The following is a 13,560-nucleotide window of genomic DNA, read 5'->3' on the forward strand; positions in this document are numbered from 1 at the left end:
CGCTTCGGGGTCGTCTGCCAGTGCCGTCTTACGAGGCGGTGTATCGGAGTATGGGCCGAAACCGATCTCAGCTGTCATTCGTTCCAAACGAGCGCGCAGGTTTGCTTCCATGGTTGGCAGAGCGATGAAAACACTACGGCGTTCGAGGTGCACACCCAACATTACCAAACCGACGCGCAGTTTTCAAGCACGCGTGATACACAGTGCGATCGGCTCCGCCAGCTCCGCTCGACGAGAACGACGCAAGCCGACCGGAAGTGGCGGCACAGACCACGTGGTTGCGCCCAGACGTCAGAGAGAAAAAAAATGAAGAAAAAAACTCCGCCGGCGTCTTTTGGGCGGAGCCTCGCTCCTCTGCGCTGCCTCCCTCGACTCGCTGCCTAGCTTTCCGCGCGCTCGCGGCGTTGAGTTGTGGGAGAAAGCTGCGGAACGTGATCTCTATAATTTGGTAACACCACTTAGACTTGACGGATTCGAAAAATTTTTGCGGCATATGACTCGTGAAGAGTCATACGTCAATAATGAGACTATTCCAATATAACTAAGAAAGGTGTTGCAGGGCCCCTTTAAAGGCGAGGCATAAGGGTCCCCCAATTTTTGGAATTAGAATAGTGTGCGATCTTGAAAATGACGGTGGCAAGCAGTTAAGGTCAAAAGCTTCATTGTACACTTCCGCTAAAACTGGCGCAATAGCATGATTAAATGTTTTGTAAAACTCTGCCATTAATCCATCCGGCCCAGGCGATTTCCCAGCCTTCATTTTTTCTATTGAGCACTTAACCTCTTCTACGGAGATTTGATGCTCTAAGACTGCCTTAGTTTCATCGCTAACACTCGGCATCATGGGCAAAAACTCTTTTTTCATATCGCGCAATTGCAACAGTAGAAATAGCGAGCAATCCATGATAGTGTTCATAGAAGGCCCTCCCGATTTGATCGGCGTCTTCAGTGACTTCACCCTGCATTTTGATTTCTGTAATCTGATTGCGTCGCGCATGCCACTTTTCTACGCCAAGTGCTCTCTTTGTCGGCGTTTCACCAGACATCATGCGTTCCATTCTTCCCCGCACAAGTGCACCACGATATCTGCGTATGTCAAACTGCTCCAGCTTTCCTTTCACTACATGGATGTCTTCCGCAAACACGCCTGGTCTTTCATTCTCTTCGATTAACATTTTTTTGCAAATTAGCCTTGAGAAGCGATTCTTCTTCTCTTGCCTTTCGATTTATGGCGGTCGAACGCTCCAATTCTTTCAATTTAATTTCTCGTTTAAACAATTCCCACTTTTCTCCCCACCTTTTTTGTCTATCCCTTTTCATTTTTTCAAAGCTGTTTTCGACCTCCGCAGAAAAGATGTCGTCATTTAACAATTTAGAATTAAATTTCCATTGGTGTCAGTCAAACTTCTTTCCTTTGCGGCCAATAATGAAGAAACTGATTAAGCAGTGATCGCTAAATGACACGCACTCCACACGATACTCTTGACACAGAGGTATGAGCTCGGGCCCAACATAGGCTCTATTCAAGGGGGCCTGGCTGCTCCCCTGGAAATGAGTGAAACGGGGTTTTCGCCCACCACCAAGACAATCAGCAACGTCTACCAAGTTGCTCAGCTCCAATATCTCACTGAGAACGGCCGTACTAGCGTCTCCGAAGGGCCGTTTACTTGATTTATCTTGTGCCGACAATACACAATTAAAGTCCCCTAATAGTATCACTTCATTTCACTAACACAATGTTCCCTAACTTGTTCGAAAAATTCGCGCCTATCTTCTGCACCAGTGGGAGCGACGCTAACACAAAATCACATACCACGATCCGTCCAGGCACACTGGTGGTCACTGCCTGTTGTTTAACGTTTAGTTCCTGCCGTACAAATAACACGCACCCAGCCGATGTGCCAACTGCATGATTAACTAAAGCATGATACGGAGCTAGAAACGGGCGCACCATGCTCTCGGCCTCCGCTTTACCAGCAACCTTAGTTGCTTGAACCGCTATTAAATCTAGTTCATATTCACTGACTAATCGGTACAACTGATTCTGTTTTCTTTTTGCAGCTAGCCCTCTAAATTTTATAGTAGCGACACGAAGCGTCTTATTAAAATTCATGGCTGAATAAAAAAAAAGGGAGGCCGTGAGCAAGACGCTTACCTTACAAAACAACAAAGCAGTCAGCGTCTACTTGAGCAGAACATCACGTGCGGCGGCGTCTCATCCGCCGCACTCCGTTCGGCCTCGACAGAGATGTTCGGCCGTGGTCGATAACGAAGTCTTCGCGTCGTCGCTGTCTTCGCCGGTGGTTCGCCGCCCGTGGCGTCTTCAAAAGCATCATTCGCGTCGCAATTATTCTCCCGAGATCTCTTCACGACAGCACTAGGAGTCGCAGACCTCGATACGTCCCCACGCTCCTGACAGGATCAGGGCGTCATTGTCAAGGGCGTCATAACTAAAAAAATAAATGAAAGAAGTAGTTCAAGGGGGCACCCGGGTTTGAACCAGGGACTTTTCGATCTGCAGTCGAATGCTCTACCACTGAGCTATGCCCCCACGCTCCTGAGAGGATCAGGGCGTCGTTGTCAAGGGCATCATAACAAAAAAAATTGATAAAAGAAGGAGTTCAAGGGGGCACCCGGGTTTGAACCGGGGACTTTTCGATCTGCAGTCGAATGCTCTACCACTGAGCTATGCCCCCACGCTCCTGAGAGGATCAGGGCGTCGTTGTCAAGGGCATCATAACAAAAAAAATTGATAAAAGAAGGAGTTCAAGGGGGCACCCGGGTTTGAACCGGGGACTTTTCGATCTGCAGTCGAATGCTCTACCACTGAGCTATGCCCCCACGCTCCTGAGAGGATCAGGGCGTCGTTGTCAAGGGCGTCATAACTAAAAAAAATTAATAAAAGAAGGAGTTCAAGGGGGCACCCGGGTTTGAACCGGGGACATTTCGATCTGCAGTCGAATGCTCTACCACTGAGCTATGCCCCCACGCTCCTGAGAGGATCAGGGCGTCGTTGTCAAGGGCGTCATAACTAAAAAAAAATTAATAAAAGAAGGAGTTCAAGGGGGCACCCGGGTTTGAACCGGGGACTTTTCGATCTGCAGTTGAATGCTCTACCACTGAGCTATGCCCCCACGCTCCTGAGAGGATCAGGGCGTCGTTGTAAGGGCGTCATAACTAAAAAAAATTAATAAAAGAAGGAGTTCAAAGGGGCACCCGGGTTTGAACCGGGGACATTTCGATCTGCAGTCGAATGCTCTACCACTGAGCTATGCCCTTTTTTTTTCTTTATTGCCTGAATTCAGAAATCAAACAGCGCAATGTAGTACAGTTCACAGAAATCAAAACTTTTTGATACGAATCAATTCATCAAAGATTCCAACCCACTCAGGGGTTTCTGGTTGGGCCCTATAAATTTCTCGTACATACACAACATGTTCAATAAAATTTTCCCTTACTGTCTCCTGGTTGACGTCAGAATGTCTCACTGCCATGGTAGTTTTCCATATACTATGGAGGCTGAGGACGATTATCATGTCGTACGGTACACCTGAATGGTCATTAACTGGTAAAAATCGAATCCCATGGGATGTGATAGGGAGCTCTTTTTTAATAGTTCGCTGGAGGATGTCCCAATGAAATACGGAATCCCAGCAGTCGATAAATACGTGTTCTATTGTTTCAGGTTTATTACATAATATGCAGTTTACTGTCTATGGCACAGGAATTCCTTTGTCCTGTAGCCACGTCTTAACAGGGAGGGTGTTAGTGTGGAGCTTGAAGAAAGAGTATTTAACGTGTGGTCTAATTGGCATTCTTTTAACGCTTCTTAGTACATCGTTTCCGCAGCCTCCAGGGTATATGGTTCGGTACAACGGCACAGGTAACATTTTGTCCAATAAATCTCTGTATAGTTGCTTCCTTCTTACGGTACTCAAGTATTCCATAGAAAAACGAACACTTAGTATGCGAAAAGCAACAACAACTTCACGCCAATAACCATTGACACCTTGTATTGTCGTCTTGCTGGTTGATGCAATGAATTGCGGTAGTGCTTTTTGTAGTCGAGTTTGTATTACTGTGCGGAGAAACGGGTCGCTCTGATCCCCTAAGAACATAAAACGTGACAATTTGTTTCAAGAATAGGTGTGACAAACTCAGTCCACCCCTTTTCACAGACAGAAACAAGTTAGTTCGACGGGTTCTTTCCCAAGTGCTTCCCCAAATAAACGTTGCGAAAAGTCTGTGAAGCTTTTGTACGTTTCCACGTGACATGAACAAAACTTGCATCACATACCACAACTTTGCGATTAAAAATACATTGCAAGTAGTTGCGCGAGCAAACATAGACAGCTTTTTGCCCTGCCATCCTTGTATCTTATCCTTCACTCTTTCTGTTTCTGCTTTCCAAAGTTGGTCTGTGTCATCGTAACATTGAAGCGGTACACCTAAGTATATCGAAGGCATTGCTGTCCATTATACACCGGCGAATTTTTCTGGCTTTTCGTGCCACTCGCCGTGCCAAAAGCCTACGGTTTTATCCCAGTTTATTTTACAACCAGTTACCTTGCAATAAGCTTCCGTCAATTTAACTACTTCCTTTATGCTTTCCTGGTCGTGACAAAAAACAGCAATGTCGTCGGCATATGTAAGCACTTTTATTTCCATTGTGTCAAGCTTAAATCCACGAATATTCTGGTTACTAATTATTCTTAAGCAGAAGGGTTCTATATAAATGTCAAAGAGCAATGATAAAAGCGGACATCCTTGACTGATACTGGAAAGAACTTGGATGGTTTCACTTAAATGTTTGTTTACTATAATACGTGTGGTACACTCTGAATATGCCATCTTTACTCCATCTAATATAACCTTGCCTACATTTGCATATACTATTATGGAAAAGAGAATCTCGTGGGAGACATTGTCAAGCGCTTTCTCCAAGTCAAGTTGCAGCATTGCGGCCCGACTCGAGAAAGCATCACAGCATTCCAGCACAGAACGAGCTACATGTGTGTTTGTGAATATTGTCCGACCCCTTATTCCACATGTTTGATGTGGCCCTACTAGTCGCGTTATGACACTTTGTAGCCTTTTCGCTAACACTTTCATAAATATTTTGTAGTCACAGTTTGTAAGGCTTATTGGTCTATAAGATTTTACTGACAACAGTTTAACCGAGTCTTCGCACTTTGGAATTCATGCAATATGGGCTGTTCTGAAAGAGGGTGGCATTCGCTTTGTTGCATACATTTCCTTGAAAACTTTTTGCAATAGTTCGCTTAGCTCATATTTGAAGGCTTTATAGAAGGCTGCGCCTAAGCCGTCAGGCCCGGGGGCTTTTCCTACACTAAGCGCATCAATTGCTTCTTCTATTTCTCGCACCGTAATTGGAAATTCGAGGTTCGCTTTGACGTCATCTTCTAAGATTGGCATAAGTTTGCGAAAGTCGCTCTCAAAGCCTTCTGTTAGCTTTTTCTTGTTTCCCAGTAGTTCGCGATAATGATCGACAAACGCTCGCTCTATCAAGGTAGGCTCCGAAGTTGTTTTATTTTTATATATTATTTCTTGTACGTCATTTCTTCTCGCGTATCTTTTTTCATCACTCAGTGCCCGCTTTGTAGGCGTTTCCCCGTTCCATAATCGTTCCGCTCGGGCTCGTATCATAGCTCCTTTGTATCGTTCTTCATCGATAAGTTCAAGTCTAGTTTTAATTTCTTTAATCTGCTTCATAAGAAATCCTGAATTCTCACGCTCTGTACTCGTGAGGAATTCTAGTTGGCACTTCAATCCACTTTCTTGTTGTTTTTCTTCCCGTCTTATCGCAGTAGTCCTTTCTATCGCTTTCATCTTAACGTCAGTTTTAAACATTTCCCAGGATCTAATAGGGTCTTCCCCCGGCCCCGGACTGAAAGATATAATCATTTCTGTTATATCGCTCACAAAGCCTTCATTGAGAAGAAGTTTTGCATTAAATTTCCACAGTTCCCAATTAAATTTTGATTCCTGCCTTTTTTTTCTCCTAAATTAAACATGACAAGGCTATGATCAGAGAATGACATGTGTTTAACATCGTAACTCTGGCATAGCGGTACAAACTGTAATGGGATGTAAGCTCGATCTAAGCGAGCATGACTTTCACTTTGATAGTGTGTGTAGGCTGGTGTTCTTCCTGTCGAAAACAGATAACCGACATCCTCCAATTCGTATTGGTTCACACGTTCAGCTAGTAGCTGTGCGCTAATATCTTTACGCTGCTGCCTTTTTGCGCGGTCTTCTGGCCTACAAACGCAATTAAAATCACCCATCATAATTACATATCGTTCGCATTTTAAAAATCCTTCCAACTGTTCAAAGAAGACTTTGCGGTTACCTTCATCATTTGGGGCATACACACAAAATACACGCCACTTGAAACCAGAGAACGAAAAATCAAGTACGACAAAACGACCAGCTGAACATACAGTAACTTGTTCTTCCACGATACCTATACTGTTTCGAATGAACAGCGCACAGCCTCCTGAAGTGCCAACAGCATGACAAACACATACGTTATAGAACGATCTAAATGGCTGCACCATGCGGTTTGTCTGCTCCTGGCCCTCCACCTTTGTTTCTTGCAGAGCAACAATATCTAAATCATTTTCTTGGAAAATTCTGCTTACTCGGTATTGGCGTCGCCTGCTTGCGAAACCGCGAACATTTATAGTACCTACACGAAGGGGCTTCTTAAGGTTCAAAGACATGGCAAAGCTTGATCAGGCGGACCGCATGGAGCTTACCTTGAGAGCATTGTTCGGGGCACTGTCGATACGGTACTGCGATGGCCTTGATTTGGTTTATTCAGCAGTTTCCAGAGGTTCCGCTGTCGCTGCGTACGCACGTAACATGATGCCATGGTAGATGTTGCGAAGTGCCCATTCGAGGCTACACTGAAGCAAGTAGAAACGGTCCCTCGTGTTACGAGGGCGTCGTACCCTCCTTTTTTCGATCTGGAGGGATGTTTGGCTTAGGTAGAAAGCGCATACGTCTGGTAGTGACCGCCTTGGGGGGTGGTTCGTCTTCGTTTCCTGCTGCAGCCTTGCGGGTTTCGTCGCCGGCTTCTTCGAACGGTCTCTTGGCAGAACCGGCAGTCACTTCCATCGCGCTTTCTTCCGCTGACGGTTTCGGAGTCAGTGCTTCCTCGTCTATTGTGGCTTTTGCTGTCTTCTGGGTCTCGCCTTAGGAAGGTTCTTGGCTTATTCGCGACTTGCTGTCGCTTTCAGCAAAGACACCTTTCCATGCATTTGTCCGGGTGACTTCCGAGGTTGTCTTTTCCGGGTCTGCCTGGTTGCACCCATTACTAGCGGCTTCCTCAGCGTCGGCTTCATCCATGATAAGCTCTGCCTCGGTGTCGTTTTTTAGATGCGAAGTATCTCAAGGCCGAGCTCAATCCGGTGGTGGTGGTGTGCGGCGTGACCACCCTTACTGCGCATGCGCATACCCTCTCCACACACCTCCTCTCCACTCACCTCTCCCCTTCCCCTCTCCACTTTCCCTCTCACCATCCCCTCTCCATTTTCCTCTCTCCTCCCCTTCTCCCATACCCCTCTCCCCTCCCCCTTTCCACTATTCCTCTGAAACGCGGGCTAGACATGCCGAAATTCTCTCCTGCGCAACGCCGCGATGAGCTCGAGCGCATGCGCATCCCCTCCCCTTCTCTCTCCTCTCCTACGCTGCCCCCCTCTCGCCCGCCTGTCGACCGCGTTCCCCGCTCGCCCTGTGAGAATTAACGGCCAGGCTAGATGGAAGATACGACGCGCGTAGCGTCCCTCTTCGCGTTCCACGACGCGAGGTCGGTAGCATGCCCAACGAACGCCAACGGAACGCGATCGTGCAAGTGCTCCGGCTTCGCATCGCCTCATGGTCCCCTTTAGTGGGAGATGGTGTAATTTTTTGATTTAGTCGTTATGCTGGCGTAGGTCCTTACGCATTCCTCGTCAGTGTGGCCGAAGCGCCTGCACTGCAAACAACGGGGTACACGCCAGTCACGCCGAATGTGCCCGGTGCTGTTGCAACGGAGGCATAACGGTGGGCGGTTCGGCACTACAACAAGCGCGAGTTCACTCCCCACACGTAGCTAGTGAGGAATGTCGTCGACGGTGACGCCAGCCTTCAGTTTTAAGGCCACAAGTCGGGTCGTTGACGCTCCGTCTGTGATGCCGTGTACGCGCCACCTTTCCCTCGTTACTTCAGTAACATTTCCGTATGGCACCAAGGCGGCACAAATGTCTTCCTCGCTGACTCCGTAAAGAAGCCAGTGCAGCTTCATACGTATTCCACGGTCGTTCGGGTTCACGATAATGCACCGGTGGTCCTTGACTTGAATGTCGCCTGCTTCCAACATTTTGTTCATTGCTCCCGAGTTCTTGAGTGTCACAGCCCAAACGTGGTTCATCTGATACGCCCCCAAAGCGATAACGTCGGGGAGCGCACCGAGATGATCCAATGCGTCGCGAAAACGCTCGACGCGGTATAGCCGCGCTCGTAAATCCGCATGAAGGAAGATGGTATTGTTGATGACCTGACCTGTTGGAAGTTGAGGCAATATAACTTGGTAGTCTTGGTCGGCTGAAGAAAAAGGCCTGTTACCGCGGCCCGCGTGGGCCGCTGATGCCGCTCCTACGGAGCCCATTTCACCCACAACCGTTCACCACGGTGGCCGGAAGTGGAATCACCACTGAGCTATGCCCCCACGCTCCTGAGAGGATCAGGGCGTCGTTGTCAAGGGCGTCATAACCAAAAAAAAATTAATAAAAGAAGGAGTTCAAGGGGGCACCCGGGTTTGAACCGGGGACTTTTCGATTTGCAGTCGAATGCTCTACCACTGAACTATGCCCCCACGCTCCTGAGAGGATCAGGGCGTCGTTGTCAAGGGCGTCATAACTAAAAAAAATTAATAAAAGGAGCTCAAGAGGGCACCCGGGTTTGAACCGGGGACATTTCGATCTGCAGTCGAATGCTCTACCACTGACCTATGCCCCCACCCTCCTGAGCGGATCAGCGCGTCGTTGTCAAGGGCGTCATAACTAAAAAAAATTAACAAAAGAAGGAGTTCAAGGGGGCACCCGGGTTTGAACCGGGGACATTTCGATCTGCAGTCGAATGCTCTACCACTGAGCTATGCCCCCACGCTCCTGAGAGGATCAGGACGTCGTTGTCAAGGGCGTCATAACTAAAAAAAAATTAATAAAAGAAGGAGTTCAAGGGGGCACCCGGGTTTGAACCGGGGACTTTTCGATCTGCAGTCGAATGCTCTACCACTGAGCTATGCCCCCACGCTCCTGAGAGGATCAGGGCGTCGTTGTCAAGGGCGTCATAACTAAAAAAATTAATAAAAGAAGGAGTTCAAGGGGGCACCCGGGTTTGAACCGGGGACATTTCGATCTGCAGTCGAATGCTCTACCACTGAGCTATGCCCCCACGCTCCTGAGAGGATCAGGACGTCGTTGTCAAGGGCGTCATAACTAAAAAAAATTAATAAAAGAAGGAGTTCAAGGGGGCACCCGGGTTTGAACCGGGGACTTTTCGATCTGCAGTCGAATGCTCTACCACTGAGCTATGCCCCCACGCTCCTGAGAGGATCAGGGCGTCGTTGTCAATGGCGTCATAACTAAAAAAATAAATGAAAGCAGTAGTTCAAGGGGGCACCCGGGTTTGAACCGGGGACTTTTCGATCTGCAGTCGAATGCTCTACCACTGAGCTATGCCCCCACGCTCCTGAGAGGATCAGGGCGTCGTTGTCAAGGGCGTCATAACCAGGGTGTCTGAACGAAATGTTTTTCGTTTTGGTTTTAGTTTCGTTCCACCGCAAAAAGTTCCGTTCCGTTTCTGTTCCGGAACGAAAAAAAATGTTCCGTAATGGTTCGTAACGGTTCTTTTTATACAAAAATTTGAAGGCAATGTAGTTACTTGCCCTCCTCTCAGGAAAGTGGGACAAGGGTAAAACAAGTTCTTCAGAGGAGCGGAAGTAACTGTACCACGAATTCCTACCAACTAGCACAAACCAGCATTAATTTCAAAGTCATAGAATTTATTTTCTCGAAAGACAAATACGACTTTTTAGTGGGCTCAATGCTTTGTGTGAAAGGAGTGAGCACAATCTCAGAAGCAGCACGTCATTGAGTGTACTCTCTGACGTCCGAGACCGCTGTTCTGATAAAAAAATTGTACCATATCCACGAAGTGAATGATGTTAGAGGAGCTTGCTCGGAGCTAATGGGGTAAACCGTGAATGCTCCGTACAATTCCTCTACTGCCATAAAGACGTGACACGTTGTAATAGTAGTGATTGTGGTCAGGTTGTTGTCGAACCACAAGCGGTTGCAGACCTTGCAGCTGTGGCCGAAAGAGTGGTCGAGGAAATCGCGCTTGAAGCGCGCGTCGGCGCCACCAACTTCAGGTAGCGACCGCTTTCGGCGCTTAACCGCTGCATCCCGCGCCCGTACCTCTCCGATTTCTCTTGCCACCGCTTCCGCGCTGCTTAGGCTTCGCGGGCTTGTATCTCGGGGTCCGCACGACTCTGACGTCTCTCTTCGGCCTCGCGAGCTCTCACCGTAGGGTGTTGGCGGCGAGCCCGCGTTGATGCTGCCTTGCGAGCCCTCCGCTTCGCCGCCTTGTCTTCTTCGTTCATGTTATTACCGCATTTACTCGAATCTTAGCCGACACCCCCCCCCCCCTTTCGCACATCGTTTTTTCGAAAAAAACCCTCCGCAGTACCGAAGCGCACTGACTGACGACTGTCGAAAGAGAGAGGAAGCGCGCAGTTGTGGCCCTCTAGCGGTCCCCTATCAAACTAGAGCACGCGGCCAGAGTGGAGCGAGCGCCGCATGCTACTGTTGGCTATGCTACATGTGGTTTTGCCTGCGTTGATATCATCATCAAGGTGCTCGAAGAACAAGAGGAAGAAGACTACTCTTTCGCGGGAACGTGCGCTGAGATGGTTAATCTTTACCTGTGTTACGCCCGGCTACTACGGCGATGGACAAGCCCCGAGCATAAGAAGCAAGCTCCTAAAATATCGCCAGGCCTGCGCGGAACACGCAGCACAGTCACGGCAAAAGCTGGAAGAGCGGACTTTGTAGAGACCGTTGTAGAGTCTCTTGGGGCAACTAATAGAAATACACATGCAAGGTACCCACTACGCCATAAATCATCGCAATTTTTTTGAAGTAGCGACGTTCCCACTATACAATTTTTCGTCACTTTTCGGAGAATCGTGGTACCCGCTACACATCTGTAAGGCATGTGCACTTTGTGCTGTTGCTGATGATTATGAATAATTATGGCTGAGCACTTTGCAGTGGGTGGGAAGCAGTGCTGCGGAATGGGCGCCTCCATTCCATTCCAATTCGATTCCGGGGAGTTAAAACTTGCCGCAATTCCATTCCTTTCAATTCCTCGGAATCAGAAAACTTAGCCCATTCCCACTCCGGCAATGGCCGGGCAGTTCAGTTGCACTCCTGTAATTCTTCAACGTAGGAATTACAGGAATATAGAAAGCTTATGCCATCAGATGCATTAAGAACTGCAAAAGTACACAAAACACGTTACCAAGGTCGAGGGATAGTAGCTTGCTGGCACATTTCGTGCAGTACAACCTACCTACTAATTCCCATAGGTTGCAGTTCTTCCGCTACCTATAGTATTTGCATGGTCAGCATATTTGAAGGAATGGTGATGTTTTAGTAATGTTTAAGCTGAAATGTGTTAATGCTAAAATGACGACATAGCGTATTTTTATGCTGAAAAAATAGTATTCCCGAAGACGTAAGGCATGAACACATGTGCACGTTGTAGCGTGTCAGCGCGTGACCTTTTGACGCGGTGCCGCGCCCTCTCTCTATGGGGAGAGAGGGCGGGCAGCTTCGAGTAGCCGTGGGCCCCCTCCCCCCATCGGGAGAGGGCGCGGCGCCCCGTCAAAAGGTGACGCGCTGACACGCTGCAACGCGTACGTGTATTCAGGCCTTAAGCAGTTTTGCCACGCGTCTGGAACGGTCGTGAATATGGAGAAAACTAAGATTTGGTTAATGGGGAACAAAACCCTCTAGATCTGCTGGTATTAGTTGAAACAGTGCACCGCTCGGGCACCTTGTGCCGTTGCATCGAATGCGGAGCACTAGGCCACACTGCTCGTCAGCACTGACGCTTTTCAAGCGCGCCTCGCAAGCATGGATGGGGTGAGGAGAACTTTTTGTGTTCGCCTGTGCGCAGGTATGCAGTGTCTTCCTTGACGCGAAGGTTATTTATGTGTGTCAGGTACTGAACTGCTCGTGAGATAAAGATCAGGCTTTCGCCACTTTCGTGTGGGGGTATCAATGGCAACCAACGCACAGGGGTAATTTGTTTCTCCCTTCAGTATCTGCTGGGATAATGCATTTGTTTGTACACTAACTTATGCCTCGGTTTGTAGTAGGCGCGTTTCTTATAAATGTACCGTGCTTGTAATCAGCCAAGCCATTTTAAAAATACTGCCTTAATGTTAAGTTCGAGGTTCTGACTTACTAATGTTTGAAGTTTGAAAAACAGCACGTAGACGAAAACGTGCTCTATTTTCGGAAAAAGACGCAATTCCATTCCCATCCCATTCCATTCCGGGGTCGCGAAAATGTGGAATGATTTCGGAGTCATTCCAATTCTGGAGTGGCAACTCGGCAACACTGGTGGGAAGCATTAAACCACATCCTTTGCGTTATTAGCATAGTGTGATGACTGGTTGTTATTTTACTCTTCTGCCACGCTATATTACATATTTTAAGACGATTCCTTGCCCGACATGACGCCTGTATAGAGTATTTTTGCGAAGGAGTTACAAGCACCAGCGTGGCACTGTGGTGGAAGGCCCAACTGCCACGCGGAGGGCGCGGGTTAAAATCCCATCCGATCATAAAAATTTGTTTCTCATTCAATTTCGTTTTTTATTTCACGCGATAGCGGTCACGGACACCGGCGGCGGCAGACAACTGTGGCGCCAAAATCAGCTGCTCTGATCTCATAACAGCTTTCGCTGTGACAAACTTCAGCGCCGACAATGCTCTCTCCCCTTTGGCTTGCGTGACAGGCGCACAAAAGTCCACTTGCGTTAATATAAACATCTCTGGTTGCCACTGTTTTCGTTTTTCGCACAATTTAAACATATCTTTGATTTGGAATTCCTGCCCGAGGTACGCGCTAATACAGTACCCCGAGATATGCTCACATGGCATGAGCTTCTCGTGAACCGGAAAACGATTGAAAAAACTTCGGTTTCACTCCGGAACGAAATAATATATAAAGTTTCGGTTACGTTTTCGTTCCGGTTTAAAATATCGTTTTTTTTTTCGTTTTTCGTTTTCGGTTTTCGTTCCGTTCCGACACCCTGGTCATCACTAAACAAAATAAATAAAAGGAGTTCAAGGAGGCACCCGGGTTTGAACCGGGGACATTTCGATCTGCAGTCGAATGCTCTACCACTGAGCTATGCCACCACGCTCCTGAGAGGATCAGGGCGTCGTTGTCAAGGGCGTCATAACTAAAAAAAAT

The 13,560-nt window shown here is 47.9% G+C and overlaps 14 non-coding genes across 14 annotated transcripts; all 14 read right to left on the reverse strand.

Moving 5' to 3' along the window:
• Window positions 1-2,479: 2,479 nt before the first annotated feature.
• On the reverse strand, window positions 2,480-2,551 carry Trnac-gca (transfer RNA cysteine (anticodon GCA)). Its single transcript has one exon. It is a non-coding gene; the product is annotated as a tRNA-Cys (tRNA).
• A 73-nt stretch (window positions 2,552-2,624) lies between these two features.
• On the reverse strand, window positions 2,625-2,696 carry Trnac-gca (transfer RNA cysteine (anticodon GCA)). Its single transcript has one exon. It is a non-coding gene; the product is annotated as a tRNA-Cys (tRNA).
• A 73-nt stretch (window positions 2,697-2,769) lies between these two features.
• Trnac-gca (transfer RNA cysteine (anticodon GCA)) lies at window positions 2,770-2,841 on the reverse strand. The gene has a single exon. It is a non-coding gene; the product is annotated as a tRNA-Cys (tRNA).
• A 74-nt stretch (window positions 2,842-2,915) lies between these two features.
• On the reverse strand, window positions 2,916-2,987 carry Trnac-gca (transfer RNA cysteine (anticodon GCA)). Its single transcript has one exon. It is a non-coding gene; the product is annotated as a tRNA-Cys (tRNA).
• A 75-nt stretch (window positions 2,988-3,062) lies between these two features.
• Trnac-gca (transfer RNA cysteine (anticodon GCA)) lies at window positions 3,063-3,134 on the reverse strand. Its single transcript has one exon. It is a non-coding gene; the product is annotated as a tRNA-Cys (tRNA).
• Window positions 3,135-3,206: 72 nt separating this feature from the next.
• Window positions 3,207-3,279, reverse strand: Trnac-gca (transfer RNA cysteine (anticodon GCA)). The gene has a single exon. It is a non-coding gene; the product is annotated as a tRNA-Cys (tRNA).
• A 5,530-nt stretch (window positions 3,280-8,809) lies between these two features.
• On the reverse strand, window positions 8,810-8,881 carry Trnac-gca (transfer RNA cysteine (anticodon GCA)). The gene has a single exon. It is a non-coding gene; the product is annotated as a tRNA-Cys (tRNA).
• Window positions 8,882-8,952: 71 nt separating this feature from the next.
• Trnac-gca (transfer RNA cysteine (anticodon GCA)) lies at window positions 8,953-9,024 on the reverse strand. Its single transcript has one exon. It is a non-coding gene; the product is annotated as a tRNA-Cys (tRNA).
• Window positions 9,025-9,098: 74 nt separating this feature from the next.
• On the reverse strand, window positions 9,099-9,170 carry Trnac-gca (transfer RNA cysteine (anticodon GCA)). Its single transcript has one exon. It is a non-coding gene; the product is annotated as a tRNA-Cys (tRNA).
• A 75-nt stretch (window positions 9,171-9,245) lies between these two features.
• On the reverse strand, window positions 9,246-9,317 carry Trnac-gca (transfer RNA cysteine (anticodon GCA)). The gene has a single exon. It is a non-coding gene; the product is annotated as a tRNA-Cys (tRNA).
• Window positions 9,318-9,390: 73 nt separating this feature from the next.
• On the reverse strand, window positions 9,391-9,462 carry Trnac-gca (transfer RNA cysteine (anticodon GCA)). The gene has a single exon. It is a non-coding gene; the product is annotated as a tRNA-Cys (tRNA).
• A 74-nt stretch (window positions 9,463-9,536) lies between these two features.
• On the reverse strand, window positions 9,537-9,608 carry Trnac-gca (transfer RNA cysteine (anticodon GCA)). Its single transcript has one exon. It is a non-coding gene; the product is annotated as a tRNA-Cys (tRNA).
• A 73-nt stretch (window positions 9,609-9,681) lies between these two features.
• Trnac-gca (transfer RNA cysteine (anticodon GCA)) lies at window positions 9,682-9,753 on the reverse strand. Its single transcript has one exon. It is a non-coding gene; the product is annotated as a tRNA-Cys (tRNA).
• A 3,680-nt stretch (window positions 9,754-13,433) lies between these two features.
• Window positions 13,434-13,505, reverse strand: Trnac-gca (transfer RNA cysteine (anticodon GCA)). Its single transcript has one exon. It is a non-coding gene; the product is annotated as a tRNA-Cys (tRNA).
• Between the last annotated feature and the right edge of the window lie 55 nt (window positions 13,506-13,560).

This window comes from Rhipicephalus sanguineus, chromosome 1 (genome assembly GCF_013339695.2).
Source record: "Rhipicephalus sanguineus isolate Rsan-2018 chromosome 1, BIME_Rsan_1.4, whole genome shotgun sequence".
Taxonomy (NCBI): domain Eukaryota; kingdom Metazoa; phylum Arthropoda; class Arachnida; order Ixodida; family Ixodidae; genus Rhipicephalus; species Rhipicephalus sanguineus.